General features: G+C 42.4%; 1 pseudogene; it reads right to left on the minus strand.

The window, feature by feature from the left end:
* Positions 1–1316: 1316 nt before the first annotated feature.
* Positions 1317–19354, minus strand: LOC147423009 (uncharacterized; annotated as a pseudogene).
* Between the last annotated feature and the right edge of the window lie 260 nt (positions 19355–19614).

A 19614-nucleotide genomic window follows, 5' to 3' on the forward strand; every position in this document is an offset into this window, starting at 1 on the left:
AACGGATGCCACCACATCGGGTGGTCTGCCACCCCACCCGAGTATGTCCAAACTCATCAAGAAGAGAAGCACAAAGATGCAAAAGGCGAGCCACCTAAGAAGAGGATCAACAAAAACAGAATTAAATGGGGATGCCACCATGAGAGGGAAATCATCGCCTTACCCATTATGCCCACCAAGTTGAAACCTTCAACTGATGAGATTAGCCCTCGAAGCAGTGAACCAAACCACAAACATACTACCACAACTCTGAACCTAAAAACATAGAAGAACCAGGATGAGAACTCTGCGGCATTGATGAAGCTGCCATTGCACCACACATCCACCATGATGACCTACATACCCAAATCCCTACGGGCCCTACATCATGAGCATGCAGAGACTCATGGCAAGGGATCAGGGGATGATCTCACTGATCCCCAAGACCCCACGATAATTGCCCGCTATAGTAGAGAGGTCCCATCACCATCCTGCGAGTCCCCCCTGTTTGCTTGAACCCACTACCTCTTAGTCCAAGGTTCCATTTGCATCGACTAGCCCCCTCCACCCACATGTGCCACATGGAGTATCCATACTTGTGTTTACAGCCCCTATTCTAAGTAAACATGTGTTGCCCATGTGATTCAAGTTTTAATTCGTGCCAAGTTTAGTTTTATTAGAGCATCTACGACCACAATTGTCTTGTGTTCTACAAGTAGACTGCGACATCGTGGATCCCCCGCATCCCCCCTTCGTTAAATGTGCTATCCTATTTAATTCTCACATGTCAATGCCTGCCATTCATTAGAAGTCCGTGCACCCCTTTCTCCCTAAGCTCAAAAAGCATGCACTAGTTTGCATATCCCAGTCAAGCATCCCGCAATGGGGCAGCAAAGGTTACTCACGTGGCACCTGACCAAGTTCATTATATGGTCATAAATTGGTCATTGGTTCTAATGTTAGAACCAAAATATCCCCAAGTATTGAAAACATAAAAAATTCATGGATTCGTGTCCTACAAACTGGAGTCTCTTAGATCCTTCCTTGCAAAATATATCTCAAGATCAATGGCCTTTTAGCTTTCTTGTGTCAGTGAGAACAACCCACCACTATGGTTGCATCCTTAAAATAGAAGACAAATAGAGCTATGGAACTACAACCCCAAGCTTCGCTACAACACACGTTAAGAACACATAGAATTACACCGCTTTTGTAAAAGCTATTGTGTACACTTCTCTTTAATTCTGGGATGCCCCATCAACGTATATTCTCTTACCATTTCATTTTCAGTAGGATTATACCCACATAGCCTTCGGACAGCCTTTAACTATAAAGACTCAGCTTCTCTCCTGAAGTGTTTTCCAAAATGCTCGAGGCACAAGCCAGGGATGGCGTCTGAAATATGTATTTCTAAGAGGCCACCATGTACCTACTGCCATATTATTCTCGGTTAGCATTTACCCATGACTATGATCACCATCATAAGTTACAATGAGCATATTGGGGTCCTCCACATCCCGCTCCACATGTTTCTTAGATGGACAGCCTCGCACACTGCTGCATCTATATTAGCCCCCGAGCAGGAAAAAAAAAGACCCAATATGAGTGCACAGAAAGAAAAGGTTCAGTGTATGGGCCGGCAAAGACTTGCTAACAAACCTAGGATGAGGCGAGCCCTCAAGAGAAATCATATGGCGGCATGTCTGCCATTTTTGCACTAATAGCTGACACTCTAATTATTCTCTTGCTCCTGGACTTCCTCAGGACATAACCAAAACAAGTAATTTAGGAACCATGCAAATGACATACAATCGTTGCAATTACAAAAAACGCACACGCCTATATAAACTGTACGCAAAAACAAACATCCACATATGATCTACAAGAATGCTACACATCCTACCTTCAGATCAATAATTTGTGCAAGCATCATGCTAGCTTAGACAAAAACTTCGACCTTAAAACCAACAAGAGAGAAACTACTTGCCTTCACTTTGAGCAATGACATTTTCTAGATCTATGACATCTTCCGTCAGGTTCATCAGACTTTCCACTTGAGCAATTTTTCTTGCTGAGAGAGAGAGAGAGAGAGGGGGGGGGGGGGGGGGGGGGGGGGGGGGGGGGGGGGGGCGGGGGTTCGTCCACTTTCAAATACTTGCTAGAAGACAGAGTTCTTGTCCTTAAAGACACTGCCCTCGATACTAAGAGGTGACATGAATGACCTTGTGTAGGAGTGCAACTCATAGAGTGCTCTGACAAAGAATAGGTGGTACTACTCTTACCGTAAGACGGCTCCATGTGAAGACTATGTGATAGTTTCTCATTGGTTCACCACTGCTGATCCTTGAGGAGATAATTGTTGGGGATAGGCAAATAACAAAATATGGAGTTTTCCCTCTTTGAAATGAAGTGCCATCAATGTGTTGATGTTGTGATGCTTTCTTGCTAGCTATGGTTAAGATGTTTCCGTTAGAGCAGCTTTGCCTACAATGCAAGGTGTGTAAAGAGATGTGCTAAGAAACGGTGTAGTGCAAGAAGGGGTAACATTGGAGTTGAATGAAACATTGTGGGGTATGATAGACCATTGCTTCAAATTTCTATCTTGATGAGGAGCTTTGGGTTGTTGATTGCAGCTTGGATGGAGAGAGCTGCTTCAAGAAGAGCTTTATGTGCTTGTAAATCTTGGTAAAAATGTGCATTTGGAAGAGCCTCCTCAAACCCCTTCTCTACCTCCTCTCTCTTTCTCTCTCTCTCTCTCTCTAGACTCTCACGCACGCACGCGCGCACACACACACACACACACACACACTGCGTCTTGTCAATACTCTTCCTCTCGCCCTTGGAAATCCTAGCATATTTGTCTCATCAGGCGTTTCCCTATTAGAACGATCTGCTACTTTCCCTCATGTACTGGCAATTTTAGCACATTCTCGTCCCTTGAAGTTGGAGGGTCAGGAAATGCAAGCAAAAGGTTGAGCCATGTTTTCTTTGCTCCAAAACCAAACCGAGGGAAGCTTAACAAACCCCAGACGGAGACACACACACACACACACACACACACACACAGGGTTGAAAGCTTGGAAGCGCATCTCCATTGTGGTAAGACTGTAATAAGGTTTGTAGGGAGAAGGGGGGCAAGGTAGACAAAGCAAGAAAGGATGGCAAAATTCGCAGGAGCCGTAGGACCTGACGATATGCTGAGGCCCAAAACGGAGGAGGCCGACGACAAAGTCTTTGTTTGGAGCAGCTCGAGGAGCTTAATGGTTAGAACTTACCTTAATTTCATAGTCAATTAGTGACAAGCCGTGTCAGTAGCTTTTCACAAATTCTATCTCGACTCTCAAAATGGGGAAAGCCATCATGATACAACAACTCACTCCTGAGTAATCTTCAAAATGAGTGCCCACTATCTTATCTCAACCAATCAACATTTTCGGCCTATCAAAAAATGCTTGAAAATATAACTAAACTTTTTTCCTATTTTTTTTCAGCAAAAAGAGAGAGCATCTCTATAGCCTTTGCCCTTTGGGCAAGCCAAAACGGGGGGGGGGGGGTGGGGGGGGGAGTGAGGTTGGACCATACCACTAGCGCTAGAAGCCTTAAGCCTTTTGCCCTTATCCTTCTTAGGCTAAAATTTGAAATGAAAAAAAAAAGGTGGAGGTTGGACCATAGCACTAGGGCTTGTATGGTCCAGCCTCTATCTTTCTTTTTTTCTTTTGAATTTTGGCCTAAGAAGGTTAAGAGCAAAAGGCTTTGCTCTTTCTATCCTTTTGACTAAATCTCTCTCTCTCTCTCTCTCTCTCTCTCTCTCTCTCTCTCTCTCGCTCGCACACACACGCACAAACCCTCTTGAATCACAGGTCATGAGCTCAACTCACATCTGTGGATAAATCTTTGAGGTCTCTTGGGATAGTTTCCTGCGATGTTAAAATTTTCTTCTTCTTCTTCTTCTTCTTCTTCTTCTTCTTCTTCTCTCTTCTCTTCTTCTCTCTCTCTCTCTCTCTCTCTCTCTCTCTCGTTGGGATGTAGGCCATGTGACCGTAGGAAAACACCCTTACTCTTACTTTTTCCTAATCAATATAGAAAGATAAAGTGAGAGAGTTGACTTCTTTTACTTTCCTCTCCACTAACCCAAACTCTCTATGCTTCATCCCCTTCCCCCAATTCTCTTCTCCCCTCTCTTGCATCTACACACCCTCCATGTCTCAAATTTGCATTAGGAGAAAGTTGGACTCACTTTTGGGCCCTGTAAGAAGTTCCACATTGGTTTAGAGAGAGAAAATGAAAATGTTAAATTATGCATTTTATGTGATACTTTTTTGCGCCAACAAAAAGCCAAAATGACATTCTTTGGTAGGTAGCCGTCGTCTTTATCATTTTTATCCTTTGTTCTCTTGTCAGGAATCCAACTAACCGTATGACTAATGATTTGAAATGCCAACTTACAAGCGTTCCCTCCAGAAACATAAGCCACACGAACTCTATCAACTCTAAACATGAGAATATGGTCTTTCCTCCCAAAACCTGAAATATTTCATGAGTTTCGAGTGTCTATCTTTTTCTCTATCAACTCTAGGAATGGAGAATGCTTCTTTTTCTGATGAAAACACCAATTTGAACTTGCAATCCTCAACCCCTTCATCTTTAACACTTACCCAAAGAAAGAACACAGATCATCTTCATGTTGATGTATTGCAAGAGTACGCATCGTTGTAGAAACGTAGGCGGGGTCTTTCTTATCTCAATGGGAGTAAGAACTTAGAAGTACAAACAAGGAACATCATTTGGATTTGTGGACCGATGGGTCTATTTATCCAAAGGATCCTATGACAAATGCGCCACCTCCCTTTGCTAATATCACTAACCTCTTACATTTCACAGGCGATGGCAATGATGGGCTATTGAGATATACTGAACATTTGGAAATGAGAGGATTGAACGCGGAAAAGGCAAAGAAATTTCCTGGCGATGGAGAACATGCAGATGAAGAAACTTAATGAAGCATGCTCTCAAAAGATTTCATCAAACAAAGAGACGATCCAAGGCCTTGAGAAGAAGATCACAAGTTTGCAAGAGAAAGACACCGTGCTTGGTAGTCAGAAAAGAAAACGAGATCTGTACAACATTAAGAACATGAAGATTGGTAGTGGTGGCCTGAAAAAACGAATACAAGCTTTAAGGTAACTCGAAGTTTGTTTCTGCTTTTGTATCTTCAATGTGCTTCACTAAGAAATGGATACACTTTCCTATACATGATCATAACGCATGGTGCTTTTTTGGTAGGTTTTTACTGCACCCAAACTCGAACGGTGCAGGCTTCAATGCCGGAGTGCATTACAGCCTTCTAGTTCCAAAAGAAGTAGTTGAAGAGAAGATAACTCAGAAAAAATTTTGTAAGTTGAAAGGGAAGCTCCTTACCTCCTTCATGAATGAGAATCAGTTGGAACCAATGGAAGTGCACGCAATACTTGATGAGATTGGCAACTCGTAGATAGGATACATGGCACTCTTCAAAGCATTAGCTAAAAAGTCTCAAAATAAACTACAGAGAGGATCATTGCTCCCGAAGCCATCACATGTAAAGGCTGCTCTCCCGACACGTAAATGATGAGGTGTTTGAGAAACTTGGGTCACCATTCCATATTGAAGCAACGTTCTTAGGCAAGGGCGGTAGAGAGGTATAACTTAACGAGCACTACGACCTCTTCGTTGATCTTGAAGCATTGCAAAGGCATGCAGTTCACTTCTTTGACATTAGTCGAGAGGAGTGCAGTGGGGTTCTCAAGTTTGTTTGAAGCTCGACGAGTGCGAGGTCTTGAAGAACAAGAAGCTGGAGAGAGTCACCATTACCCTCATGAACAGAGCTATGGATCCATCAATAACAAAAGAGGATCCACGATACTTCAGTGTGCAATCCAAAAACAACATTCTAACTCTAGGATCGTTTCAGGTATACTTCGTTCACTCTATAATAACAAAATATTGATTATTTGGTTGTTGATTTTGTGTTTTCGTTTTTCACTGCAGGTTGATAAGGAATATTTTGAAATCCTCGATTAGGTTTTTAGTAAAACCCAAATTCTTCTATCATCAATGAACAAAGAAACGGAGTCGTTATTTCAGTGAAAGGATTTGGTGACTATCCAGTGGAATGGCACATGGCAGGTGACTTAAAGACTCTTAAGTGTATGTACAACATAACACACGGAGGCTGTGGCAAATCCATGCTTATATTGCATGGCTGATGCACAAGCTCTTGAGAGTGTGAAATGGAATAGAGCTCCCAAAAAACATCTTCAAGAGAAAACTTTTAGGCCAGTGCTTGATATTCCTATGAGTAGAGTTCACGTCTGTACACTTCATGCACTCTGTCAAATAATTGAAAAGGTGGTCCATTTGTACATATGTTTTGCATGGACATTGAAGCCAGAGAGTGAGTCGAAAAGAGTGATCAAAGAATTAGAGGGAGTGCTCTCAGACATTGGTTTGCATGGAGGCAATGTCAAAATTGAAGAGGGCCCTAATATGTCTCAAAGTCGTTACAAGGTACCTAGGAAAGCATCGATAGGTAGCGTGAAGTCCAGAAGGTTTCTTGGGTTTAGCCTCAAAGATTCAGATAGAGAAGAAAGGAGAAACCTATTCAACAAATGGAAACACTTACATAAAGTGGTTAAAGACAATGCTGGTGGTGGGGCAATCCAAAATTACAAGGCGAACGTGTGGAAATCACTAGATAAAATTTTCCACTACGTTGAGCAGCATTCTTGGGGCCAAAGTAAGCTCACATCATTTCAAGAAGCCTTGCTGGATTGGAAGAAGGCTTACCTTACAGGGTGAGGTGGGCAACATATCACACATTACATAGTGGTTTAGCATTCTACATATACAAAACAAAATTTTAAATTGTACTCTACTGACCATTTTGTTTTATTTCAATGCAACACATACTGTTCGACCATGGTCCATAGTTTGCCAAGACATACGGCTCACTATCAATATGGTCCACACAAGGCATGGAAAAAACCCACTACATAGCAAGAACATGTTATTTCAAGCACACTAAACATGGGGGAGGAAAGGATAATTCCAATAGCCTATTAGAGTTACACCAATGGACTTATAGACGACTAATTCATAGAGCAAGGCAGACGGAGCTTCTTAAGAGTTCAAAAATTACACGGTCTTTACAACACATCCGCAAAGAGAAGAAACAAATTGCTTGGGAAAATTCAAATGCGGGGGAGCGCCATGTGAGGTGGCGACAAATATGAGTCAGGAGCGGGAGAAGATGGACCTGAGCCCGTCGTTTTTATCCTCTTTGATGCACCTGCTTCTTCCTCACTTTGTACCTCTTCGATGTACAAGCTCTGTAGACGAGCTCGTTCCTCTGTTGATGGCAGCATCCCCACGAGCATCAAGCGTCTTCTTTCCCTCAAAGACAGCTGCTTGTTGTATGGATTTAAGATCTCTAGGTCTTCAACCCCTGCAGCTAGAGCCTGAGTTGTGTAGGACATGAAATAGGGGGCTCTGAGTGCTTGGCATCCATACCCAATGCCAAAGACGCGTAGAGCAAACTATTTCTCAATCATAATTAGTCTTTCTACGTTTAGTGGGAGGGGGTGTCAACCACACAATCTTGTAATAACTTTCATTGCAAACAGTGGGGACTTTGCATTGTCCTCGAAGTATTCCTTGTGGTATATTATGATCTACAAAAAAATAGTAAAGCATTTATGGGTCGTAAGTGAGATGAGTACAATTACCAAGTACTTGAATTGTTTCTACAAACCTTATTGTGGTTGAAACGCCCGATGTAGTGAGACAACGCCGCATCCTTGCCTTGTACTCCAGTGACAAGCCCTTGCCATGACCCTCCCGCTCTTCTAAGGAAACTATCGTCATACACTAGCACCTGTCAACAAAAATATTGATCATGATATTTTATCACTATGCCATCTCCAATACCATGTAAATGCCTTTAAAAATTACCATCTGATTCTCGTCCATTTCCAGCGTCGACCTTCCCCATAAGTGAATAGACTGACTATTCATTACTCGAGCTCTGGGTGCACGGGCCTACCCATGTTTTCCAAGCCGAGTTGTTTTGTTGTCAATTGAAACTGCTCATATGTTGGCAAATTGGCCTCTCGGGACTTTGCTTCATTGAATGTATCTTTGATCAGTTGCCATCCTGAAGTAAACTGAGTCGTGACAGCTGTGTCAGCAATAAGATGTTGGTCCACTCCATCATCATCCACAAATCCCATGTCTGCCTCACAAAAATTTGCAATTGCAGCTAGGCAGTAGTCCTCCCGTATATTCAGCTCATGCATGATATCTGTGAGCAGAACGTAGTGGGTGTCGCCCGCCATAGCAAAGCTGGGAGCACAATTCAGAGGCAAAGTCACTTCCTTATTTGGGCTTTCTTGCTTGCACCCTATTGGTGCATCCGCAAGAGAAGCAAGAGTTAAGCTCGCATCAAATGTTTCCTTTAATACCTCTACTGGCTCTTCTTCTGGGTCAGACTGCACCTCCACATCCTCTACCTCTTCCTCCAGCACCAATGGACAACTACCGAAAGTTGTTGAGTGGGAAGTCTCTGACTCACCATCTGTCTGCAAGTATAAGTAACAGATAAACCCGTGGTAGAAATCCACTAAGCGACACTTTTTGAAGTGCTTCATACACCTGTCTTGTACAAGCAGTGCATTGGAGGGACACTTTTCTAGACTGCGATTCAATCTCCTTGAAGCACTCTTGTCAGGGTCAAGGTCGGCTGAGTGCACATATCTCATGCCATCAACTGTCATGGAATTGTCACAAATGACTATCTCATACTATTGCAAATGGGTTTGTAGGTACTCAAATGAGAAATCTATAATCCTCTATATAGAAAACTCTACATTAAACATTCCTGATAGTTTTGGTGCACGGTGATGAGCACGGGCATTGTATAAGAACGTGAATAGTTTTTCTTCACATGTATCCTCACCCACAACGTCTGTCTCCAGGACTATGATCCCCATGGCTAAAAGAAAAAGCAAGCCAAAACTACTAATCAAAATTGGTCTGTATTTGGTGTCATAACCAAGCGAATAATGAGCCTCGAGTATCCCTCAAGGTCTCTATTCGCTTGGTTCTGTCCCATGCGCTAATGTCATAATAGGTGACATCACTTGAGTCAGAACCAGGAGAATAGGTGCCCCAAGAATCTCCGAAGGGCCCTATTCACTTGGTTCTGACCCAAGTTGAATTTTTGTTGTACCCACAACGTCTGTCTCCAGGACTATGATCCCCATGACTGAAAGAAAAAGCAAGCCAAAACTACTATTCAAAATTGGTCTGTATTTGGTGTCATAACCAAGGGAATATTGAGCCTCGAGTATCCCTCAAGGTCTATTCGCTTGGTTCTGTCTTGTGCGCTAATGTCATAGTAGGTGACGTCACTTCAGTCAGAACCAGGCGAATATGGGCCCCAAGAATCTCCGAAGGGCCCTATTCGCTTGGTTCTGACCCAAGTTGAATTTCCATTGTACCCAAGTCCATTCGGAACATGTGGATTAGAACAGAGCATTTAATGTTATCAGTAATAGATATATAGGCCTACTCACTCACTATGCCCAAACATAGCATTGAATAACAACTCAGGCACGGTCACATAAGGTATAATTATTCAAATCATGCGGTGCGAGACTTCTAATATTACCCTAAAGACCACTCTTTGGCCCTTGGAGTGTTGTTCCCATTGTTCTCTAACCTCGTAACACAGTGGATTTGGTGCGTACATAGTTAACAACACACGAGAGAGAGAGAGAGAGAGAGAGAGAGAGAGAGAGAGAGAGAGAGAGAGGGAGGGAGAAAGAACCTGTCTCTGCAATATCCAATGGCACCGAGTTGGATGGTGATGTCACAGGTCGCTGAGAGAAAGAACCAGAAGGTGGCCAGGAGGAAGAGGAACAAAAGGCGAAGGGGCGATGGCGACGCGGCAGCAAAGGACTCAAACCAGTGGAGGTCGCTCAACGCAGGATCATGAGAGGTGGCCAAGGGGAAGAGGTCAAAAAAGGCAAAGGCAACGGTGATCTGTTTGTTCTACTTGGAGATGATGACTGCAAGGGCGATCGACGTCTGACCCTAAAAGGTCACTTGAAAAAGGCACGTGGATTGTGCTCACAAGGACAACCAGTAATAAATGGGCTCAGATTCCCATGCAGTACGATCTACCAACCACAATCTCGGGTGTAATCATGCGCATAAGTGAAGTTGTCGCCCTTGCCGAGGTAAGTATTCTAAGTTTAAAGGCAGTACCCGTGCCAAACATTTTAACTATACCCTCGCCCTAGATGAGCGCTCTTCTGCCTCTTTTCGCATCCTCTACTATCCATCATTTTAACTCTACCCCCGTCGACGCTACGCGGTAAGCAAATCATCTCTTTTGTGCTCCCAACCTCCTCTTACTCCTGCTCTACAGTGCTTTAGTGACGCAGAACTCAACACACAGTGAAGAGGTATGCTACTACACTTTTGTGCACTTGTAGTTTGTGTGGTCAGTACCAAGCAAATAAGGGAAGGTAAACCCTGTTTGTTGCACCTGTTTGCTTGGTACTGACCATCGTCTTTATTAATGATGTTTGCTATTACACTTCTCTAAGGTCAGTACCAAGAGAATAAGGGAAGGAAAACTTTGTTTGATGCACCTGTTCGCTTGGTACTGACCTAAAAAAATATAAATGATGTTTGCTACTACACTTTCTGAGGTCAGTACTAAGCAAATAAGGGAAGGTAAACACTGTTTGTTGCACTTATTTTTTTGTTAATACCAAATACGCGTTTTGAATTTATAAGGGAGAAGCAAAATTACAACTTAACACCCATGGAGGGGGATGAGAGTTAGAAAATACTAGGGACAGGCCCAAATGCCAAGTTTCAGACTTTACAAAAAGTGGTCTACTAATTTCCGGGGGATACAACTGGCAATAAACAATTAGAAGTTAATCCTTTTTTTTCATAGCCAATCTATCTCTTCTTGAAGATTGTTGGCAAAGTTCAAGGCTTCCTCATATTTATTAGCTAGCTCAAGCACTTCATCCTTCATCTCCTGTACCCAATTATTTATAACATCTAGAGAGCCATTGTCATCGAGCAATCCCTGCAGGTCTTCAACCCTTCTTGCATCCAAAGAGTCTTTGAGGATTGAGACTTTGTGCCTATAGATCCTCATTTGTTCCAGCTTGAGGTTAGCATCCTGCACAGAGCATCCAACAAATAAGATCTTCAAACTAGGAGCTTGAAAATTGGGAACAAAAAGGAAAGAATTCCTGAGCTTCCAAATAATCCCTAAGAATTTTTCCCTAAACCTATTCCAAAAGTCAGAGAGGAGGCCAGGTGAGTCCCCTAAAAGTAGCTGTTTCCACCCTAATTGGTGGCCAAAGGTTTTGACTAAGGGAGAAAGGATGGGGGTGTTGGTTGGGCAGTTGAGGAAAAGGTGTGGGATATCTTCCACTGCTCTTTTGCACCTGAGGCAGGCAAAATTACCAGCGGCTTACCTCGAGGATTGACTCCCGTGTTGACATCATCCACTCCCCAGGCTGTCGGTGGAGAATGCTGAGGGTACCATCGGGGGAGGACCAAGGGGGGACCTCATGAGGAGGGCCCGGATGCGCGCCTGCTGGCGCTGCGGGATTGTCCCTTGCAAAGGCATCACCACTTTTCCAAGCTTCCTGTAGTTGCTCTACGAAACCTTGAGGGAGGTTCTGAAAAAGCTGTTGGTTAAATAGACTAGACGGACATGCCTGAAAACAGGGCCTAGGTTCTGGCTGATGAGTGGTCTGTGAGGCGGTGGGTTAGAGTACCACCATGCGTTTTCATGAGAGGTAGACGTGGGAGGGAGAAGCAGGGTACTACCGCCCCCAGATTAGGGGAGGTGATGGGAGGGCACGACATGACAGTTAGGTCAGTATGGACTCATCTTGAGTTCACTGGAGCTCTCGTTCGTCTACTTCACATTGGTATTTTGTTGCACATGTTCGCTTGGTACTGATCTCAGAAAATATAAATGATGTTTGCTATTACACTTTTTTGAGGTCAATACCAAGCGAATAAGGGAAGGTAAACTCTGTTTGATGCACCTGTTCGCTTGGTACCAACCTCAGAAAATGTAAATGATGTTTGCTATTACACTTTTCTGAGGTCAATACCAAGCGAATAAGGGAAGGGCAAACTATATATATATATATATATATATATATATATATATATATATATATATATATAGAGAGAGAGAGAGAGAGAGAGAGAGAGAGAGAGAGAGATTATCATCCTTGGAGGTCAGATATTACATATGGGACTAAAAAGGAAAACATACAAATAAATCCTCTTGATAAGAGGTTAGTGAAGCATGAAAATGCACCTGTTCGCTTGGTATTGACCTCAGAAAATATAAATGATATTTGCTATTACACTTTCCTGAGGTCAGTACCCAGCAAATAAGGGAAGGCAAACTCTGTTCGATGCACCTGTTCGCTTGGTACTGACCTCAGAAAATATAAATGATGTTTGCTATTACACTTTTCTGAGGTTAGTACCAAGCGAATACGAGAAGGCAAACTCTGTTCGATGCATCGTTCGCTTGGTACTGACCTCAAAAAATATAAATTATGTTTGCTATTACACTTTTCTGAGGTCAGTACCAAGCGAATAAGGGAAGGTAAACTCTGTTTGTTGCACCTGTTCGCTTGGTACTGACCTTTTTTGAAGTTAGTACCAAGTGAGTAGAGGCAATACAATCGTAATTGGTGCATTTCTTTGCTTCGTGTTGGCCCTAGAAATCTTAAGTCCCTTGTGCAACAAATGACATGTCGTTTTTTGTTATGCTATTTGTAGAGATACCTCGTGCAAAGGCCACGCCTAGAAGGGCAACATGTGACTCTTTGAATGCTCAAGCAAGAAGATGCCGATATGAGACGCACAGAGGTGTATTGCAAGAGCTACGAAGGATCGAACGACACGTGCAATCAGCCATTCCACGTCTTCCTTTCCAGTGAGTAGTGCGAGAGATTTACGAGCAGTGGAGAGTCGGCATGCGATGGGCTAGCAGTGCACTTCTGTGCCTGTAAGAAATTGCAGAAGACTACCTCGTTGAATTCTTCAGTGATGGATATATACTGGCTGCCCATGCACACCGCGTTGCTATCATGCCGCGGGATTTTGACTTTTCGGAGGCTGCGCTTCTGCTACAATGGGCTACTTCAGCCAGTACCTATCCGGGATATGAAAACAATGGATATTCTTAACATCCCCCCTCTCCATCCTCGTACACGACAAACGGAGCCTTCTATGGCTGCATTAAACAGCAGAAGGACGCGATCACGGGTCGAGAGGAATGACACAGATGGGCAGGCTGATGAGGGGCATGAGCAGGCCAGGGTGGACCCTGAGGCAGTCATTGAAGAAATAGGGACATTTATGGAGGAACCAATTATGAAGGAAAATAAGCAAGGCATGGAGGATCCGGAGCCTGTGCCTGTAAGGGAGGATCTTGTGCCTCTTAGGGAGAACCCTGTGCCTTTTAGAGAGGAGCCTGAGGCAGCCACCGATAAAGCTCAAGAAAGGCAAGGGAAAGGCTCTACTTCACAAGGGCCATCCAACGAGAAGCCTTTATCATATGAGTCGATTAATTTAGAGCAAATCAACGAAGAGAATGAAGAGGAGTTGCAAGTTTTGATCAAGTCAGCGCCTCTGCATGCACATATATTGCTGCTTGGAAGGTTAGAGGAGGCTTGCATTTTCAACCTTGATCAACAAGACTTCCTATGCATGCGCAATTTCTCCAACTCCAACGCAACGAATGCGGTTGTCAACATTTGCTTTGTGGTACTTCTCAAGCTCTTTATAAGTCACGGTTGGTTCATTAAATGGCTCATTACCAAGACATGCATCAATACCAAGCGAGTCAGTGGCTTATGGAATTGGATAGTGATACCACTCGCTCGGTATTGACCCATGTCTTTGCGACAGTCGTCAACGTTGTTGTGTTACGTCTCAAGTTTTTTTTATAAGTCACACTTGGTTCATTAGATGGCTCACTACCGTTAAGACATGGGTCAATACCAAGCGAGTATGTGGCTTATAGAATTTGATAGCTGTCCCAGTCGCTCGGTATTGACTCATGGGTTTGTGGCAGTGACAGCCCGCTGAAATATCTTAAGTCTAATCTCTACCATTGATTCATGTTAGGCACGCCCGCTGAGGTTCAAAACAAAATATACGTAATAGATCTGCTGATATTGCCTATGCTGCAAAACAGCGGAGTTTCCTTTTTGGCTATGATGGGCTGGTTTAGCAGAGTCAATTTGATCTAGCATACTTTCTGGTCACTGCATACAATCAATCGTGAGTTTCTTCTTGCGTTGTAAAAACCATGCTGGATTTGAGATCTTTCTCCTCATCTTTGATGGTTTTGGTGTAGTGATCATTGGAGTTTGTTGTTATTTGACATTGAAGATAAGATTTTCTACTACGCAAACTCCGAGCAAAGTAGGTTGTTTTACGATCGTGTAAAAACGTAAGGCACATCTGGGTACATTTGGAAGTAGTGTCTCTTTGTAATGTGTTACTGACTCAAGTGGTTACGTATGTAGTGCCGCGAAAAACCTTATATGTTGTGTAGAGCATGTTTTCTTAGAACATGATCTAGGGAATACCATTCGGCACGAACGGGTAACCGTGCCCACGCAGGTTGATGACTATAGTTGTGGCTGGCGAACTTGTTTGAATGCCTTGTTGCTCTTCAGTAAAATTTTGGATGTACTAAACATAAGTAATCGTGCCGTTGCATTGTTTGTTTGCTGCAACGTTTGTATTAAAAGAAGCAACATCTTTACTTACTTTTCTATTATCACGCTTATACAGGAACTTCAATTACATAACTACACCCCCAACGATGTGCGACATTTTTTTGTAATGGCCATCCATCATATTATAATCTCGGTAAATAGATGTACAAGAGAGGAAGGGACGAGAGCTGAGTTCGAACAGGCTTGCATTAACGAAATGACATAGCGGTACAATCAGACTCAAGAAGAGGTTTGAAATATGCAAGAAGCAATAAATCAATATTATGCGAACGCCATAGAAGTAGAGAAATGGGCTACACGTCAACGTCAAGAGCAAGAACAGAGGGAAGCTTCACAGGTGCAAGATGCATGGGAAGCCATGGAAGAGGCCCATGATTTTGAACGACGCAAAAGGATGCCCGAGACCAGCATCCCTAGAGGCAGAAGTAGCAGCAACCGGGGAAGAGTGCAGGGGAGCGATGGAAACAACCGGGGGAGAGGGCAGGGAACCAGTGGCAACAACTTGGGGAGAGGACAGGGGACCAGTGGCAGCAAAACCGGGGGAGAGGACAGGGGACCATTAGCAGGAAAAGGGAGCAATAACTTGTATACATCTTGACAGAAACAACACAATTTGTAAAGTTTTGAGACAATGAAAAGTGTACATTTTTTAAACATTGTTTGAGCGGCACAAAATGTCTCTGTATTAGTCATTTTGAAGAGTACATCATGGTTTGCATGGCATCAAAGCTCATTGTGTACACAAGGTATGTGACCTAGCTTCCGGTGGAAGCAATCAAGTGAAGTGTATTTGAGAGTGACTCCTTACACAATGTTGTTTTCTCCTGCGTCTTGGAATTTGAAAAGAAGAAAAAGTTAGATTCTATGTCTTAATGTATTAAAGACAATCAAAATTCATCCATTTAGTAAGCATCTTTCTGTTGTTGAGACTGAATGCATACAATTCCGACAAAAGTGGAAGTTCTTCACATGTAAGATCTAGCCTGAGCTATCCAAGAGTTGTGTTTGACATTGTCTCCATCACAGTAAGTAAGCTATCTTGAAAGTAGAGCTCCATTGATAAAGGTTTGTTTTCGAGGCTAGACTTTGTATCTTGGTTGAGTGGAATAAGCTGCCCACTAAGAAGATGATATCTAAAATAGTAAAACGACACTATGAAATTTTGAGAGCTTATAATGAACTTGCAAATTATGGACTTCTTTTGCAAAATACATATTTTGCCCTGTGGTTGTTTCCTATCCCAATTATCATCTAAAAAGTCCAAACAGCTCTCAGACTTGCAAATGAACATTGTTGCGGTAGTTCTTATTTTCTCATCAAAGAAGAAATCTACAAACACTTCAAGAGGCATAAATAGTGCGAGCCAAACTATTTTTGTGGCAATTGAATACTTGAGGGACTTTTGTATATCCTGAAACAACTTATTCCTAAAGCTTTCACTAGTTTGCGAAGCTGGCAAAGACCAATCCTTGCTATCAAAGGATGGAAGTGACAAAGGAGCTACACGACCCCAATCAAAGGAAGTTCTCGATTCCAAATATGACATATCATAAAATAATATTCCATTATTTGCAAGTTCCTTGTGTTATCTTCCTCGGTACATTTGCTCACCAATAAATGCATGGAAAGCATCAAAAGTCCCAACTATGCTCTCAATTGGTTACCAATCTGTCCTATTCGATGGATAAATATCTAAAACATACCAAAGATGATATCCACCACTTAATCTTCGAATATAATCATGCACTAAGTGAGATGCTCAAAATAACTTACAGTTGGGTCGATGCCGTGGAAAACTTGGAGGAGATGTTTGCAACCTTAAGTCTGCATGTTGGAAAGCATGTCGTATGAGGACCTCTTTCACTCGCTTGCTTTGTGCACACACTTTAAACTCTTTAACACTAGTTTGGTACCAAAACAGGACACGTAAGTGTCTTTTTTTTACAAATTTAAATTAAATGCTACTTGCATCAGACAGTTTATTTAAGAAAACCCTATTGATATTCTTAAATATGTTAGCTAGAGGGTCTTTTAAAAAATATAACCTTGCATTTTAGAATCCACCATGATCAAGAACTATACTCATCAAGTTGACCCTCGTAAGACTGCGATTGATGGTTTTAAGAAATCAACTTTATAAGCTCAAGAAAAAATTAAGCGACCTTATAACAAATTTTAGGTGTCTTTTCCACAATTTTGCTATAGCTAATTGAAAGTTTCATGTGCAAAACAATTGACTTGGGAGTATGTAAAATAATGGAAAGTTCTATGTGTTTGATATAGCCATTTCAAGCATATTGTTGTATACAAAGAAACATATGTTTTTGATGTATTTGTGATTTTTAGAAATTGATTCATTGCTTACCCTTTCCACCTAGGACTCAAGGTGGAAAATAGAAGGGCTTTGGTATGCAACAATTATTGGATTATTTTAAATATTCAAAACAACATAAGAGAGAGATTTGATATTTTATTCTTGAGACATAAGCATTCAAAACCTCAAATAATATCAAACTTTCTATGTAGATCAACTAAATGTATCAAAGTACATGGTACATACACAATTGGGGTGCCTAACACCTTGGTTTTAATGTTATTATGGAGAACTCAAGATTTTCAAGAGTTTTTCCATGATAAAAAATTCAAGATAGAGTTCAAGCAACGAGATTTAATTGAGTTAGGGAGCCCAAAAAATACGTAGTTTCTTGGTTTCAACATATAAAGTTATTTGTAGTTGTCAAATTGTACTAGAATAGCCCCAATTCCACGAGGGGAGCTTTGGAAGACCAAAATTATGCTCTAATTCAACACGTGCTCAAGTATGAAATTATGTCTATAACTTGCGTGTGACTTAGAAACTTGTCTTTAAAGTGCATTCCATTGTTTTTTAACACTAAGTGCTAACACTTGGCTTTTATAAACATAAAAAGGACCATCTCTACAAAAAGATATAAGAATTTTATGCTTTTTTTGGCAAAACAGCTTGAAATTTTACTAGAATTTATGGCTTAGAACATACCAGAATTCTATCCATACAGATTGTATTTTGACATGGAGAAAAATCAAGTGTTTTCTTTCCCTCATGACCAACCTATGGTAGAAGCAAGGTATAAAAAACTTCTTTTTAGCTTGACAAATAAATTGCCAAAACTTGGAAGGAAAACAGGACACTTTAGTGTCTCAGGATACTTAAGTGTCCAATTACAGAACTAGTGTTAACTTGTCCCTTGAAGCCTCCACGAAATCATTACGTTGCCTTCTCTTTCTCCTCCTAGTTTGCAGTAGAACCCAACTTTCGATAGTTATTTGAGATGGTATCCATGCTTGATCATCTGTAGTATAACTGTTAAAAATGCTAACAGAGTCAATGGTAGTGCTAGGCCTTCGAGAAGTAGTCATGGTGTGCACTAGAATACACGGAAAGGTTAGCACAAATATGAAAAAGGGAAGAAGTTTTGAGAGGAAAGTAGAGCTACTCAAAGTCATATTTGGGCGGGAACATAGATACTAGATAGAGCTTTCAATGAAAGTTCTGAAATTCGTCGATACAGAGTTAGTACGACTTATGGCATTTATGCCTTTAAAGCATGAAATTGTGCAATTTGATAAACAAAAATAATATTTTCTCCCTTTTTTCTAAAAGAGCTTGGCTCCAAAATGTCGATTCTCAATGTAACGTTAGTCTCTTCCTCATTGGTCGAGCGCCACTCTCTCTCTAGAACTGAAAGGCCCAAAAGTGAGTCCAACTTTCTCCTAATGTGACGTGCCATGGCCTAACTTCCAGATTCTGACCAGGAGATCCAAATGGGGTCATGGATAAAAACCTAACCCTACCCAACTAACAAAATCCAGCGCCAAGGGACCTAAACTCTTATAAAAATAAGGCAAGGACCCCAATCTGTGTAGAAATTGACATGTGGCACACTATACAGATTGGCTTGCATCTTGCAAAGACTACTGATGTGGGAATACGGACGGCATGTGATTTATGGAAACTTCCCAGAGGGTGCCTGCTTTTGGTATTGAAGCTTTTGAGGGCCATTTCTTTTCATAGTGAGTTGCTTTTGGCAGGGGGCTTTTAAATAAGTGCCAGGGCCTTTTCTCTTAGCAGATTAGTTTGGGAGCCGTCGGGGAGAGAGGACCCTCAAACATTATAACTTTGTGAAGAAATAACAAAGAAATACCAAAAGGGACGATAGTTTTTGGGCCAGTGCATCTAGAAGTGGAACTTCACCGCTTCGTGTCAAGCTATGTTAAAGTGAAAGGAAAATCGCTACTTTAGTTGCAATGAAATAGGGCACACCAAGATTGGAACTTGCTCACTGCTACTTATGTGCACCCTCGCCATCACTACTCCAATCCTCTCCTTGCCTGTCAGCTTGCCCTGCTCCCCCTCCTCGTTTTCCCCCATTACCCCTTGCCATTGCGCTCCCACTATCCTTGCCCGCTACCTCACACTTCCCACAACCTGCCAGCCCTCGTCGTTGTCCTTTACCCCCACACTGCCCCCTGCCATTTTCCATCGCTGCTCACATCTCCCCCTTCCATTGATTTCTTTTCATCTTGACCCCTCTGCCCTATCGATCCCGCACCCCCCTTCCCCTAGCCCACCTCCTTATCTCCCACTCAAGCCGCTCCTCCTCCCCCCCCCCCCCCCCCCCCCTTTCCCTTTTCTCTCACTTCACTGTGGGCAATGATTTTGGCTGTGGTGTTGTCTTTGTCAGCTTTGCCTTGCATCGTTCCATTTTCCTTCTTCGTCTTAGCAGCAGACACTAATGGAGGG

Source organism: Adiantum capillus-veneris, chromosome 26 (assembly GCF_014529385.1).
Source record: "Adiantum capillus-veneris isolate H3 chromosome 26, ASM1452938v2, whole genome shotgun sequence".
Classification (NCBI taxonomy): domain Eukaryota; kingdom Viridiplantae; phylum Streptophyta; class Polypodiopsida; order Polypodiales; family Pteridaceae; genus Adiantum; species Adiantum capillus-veneris.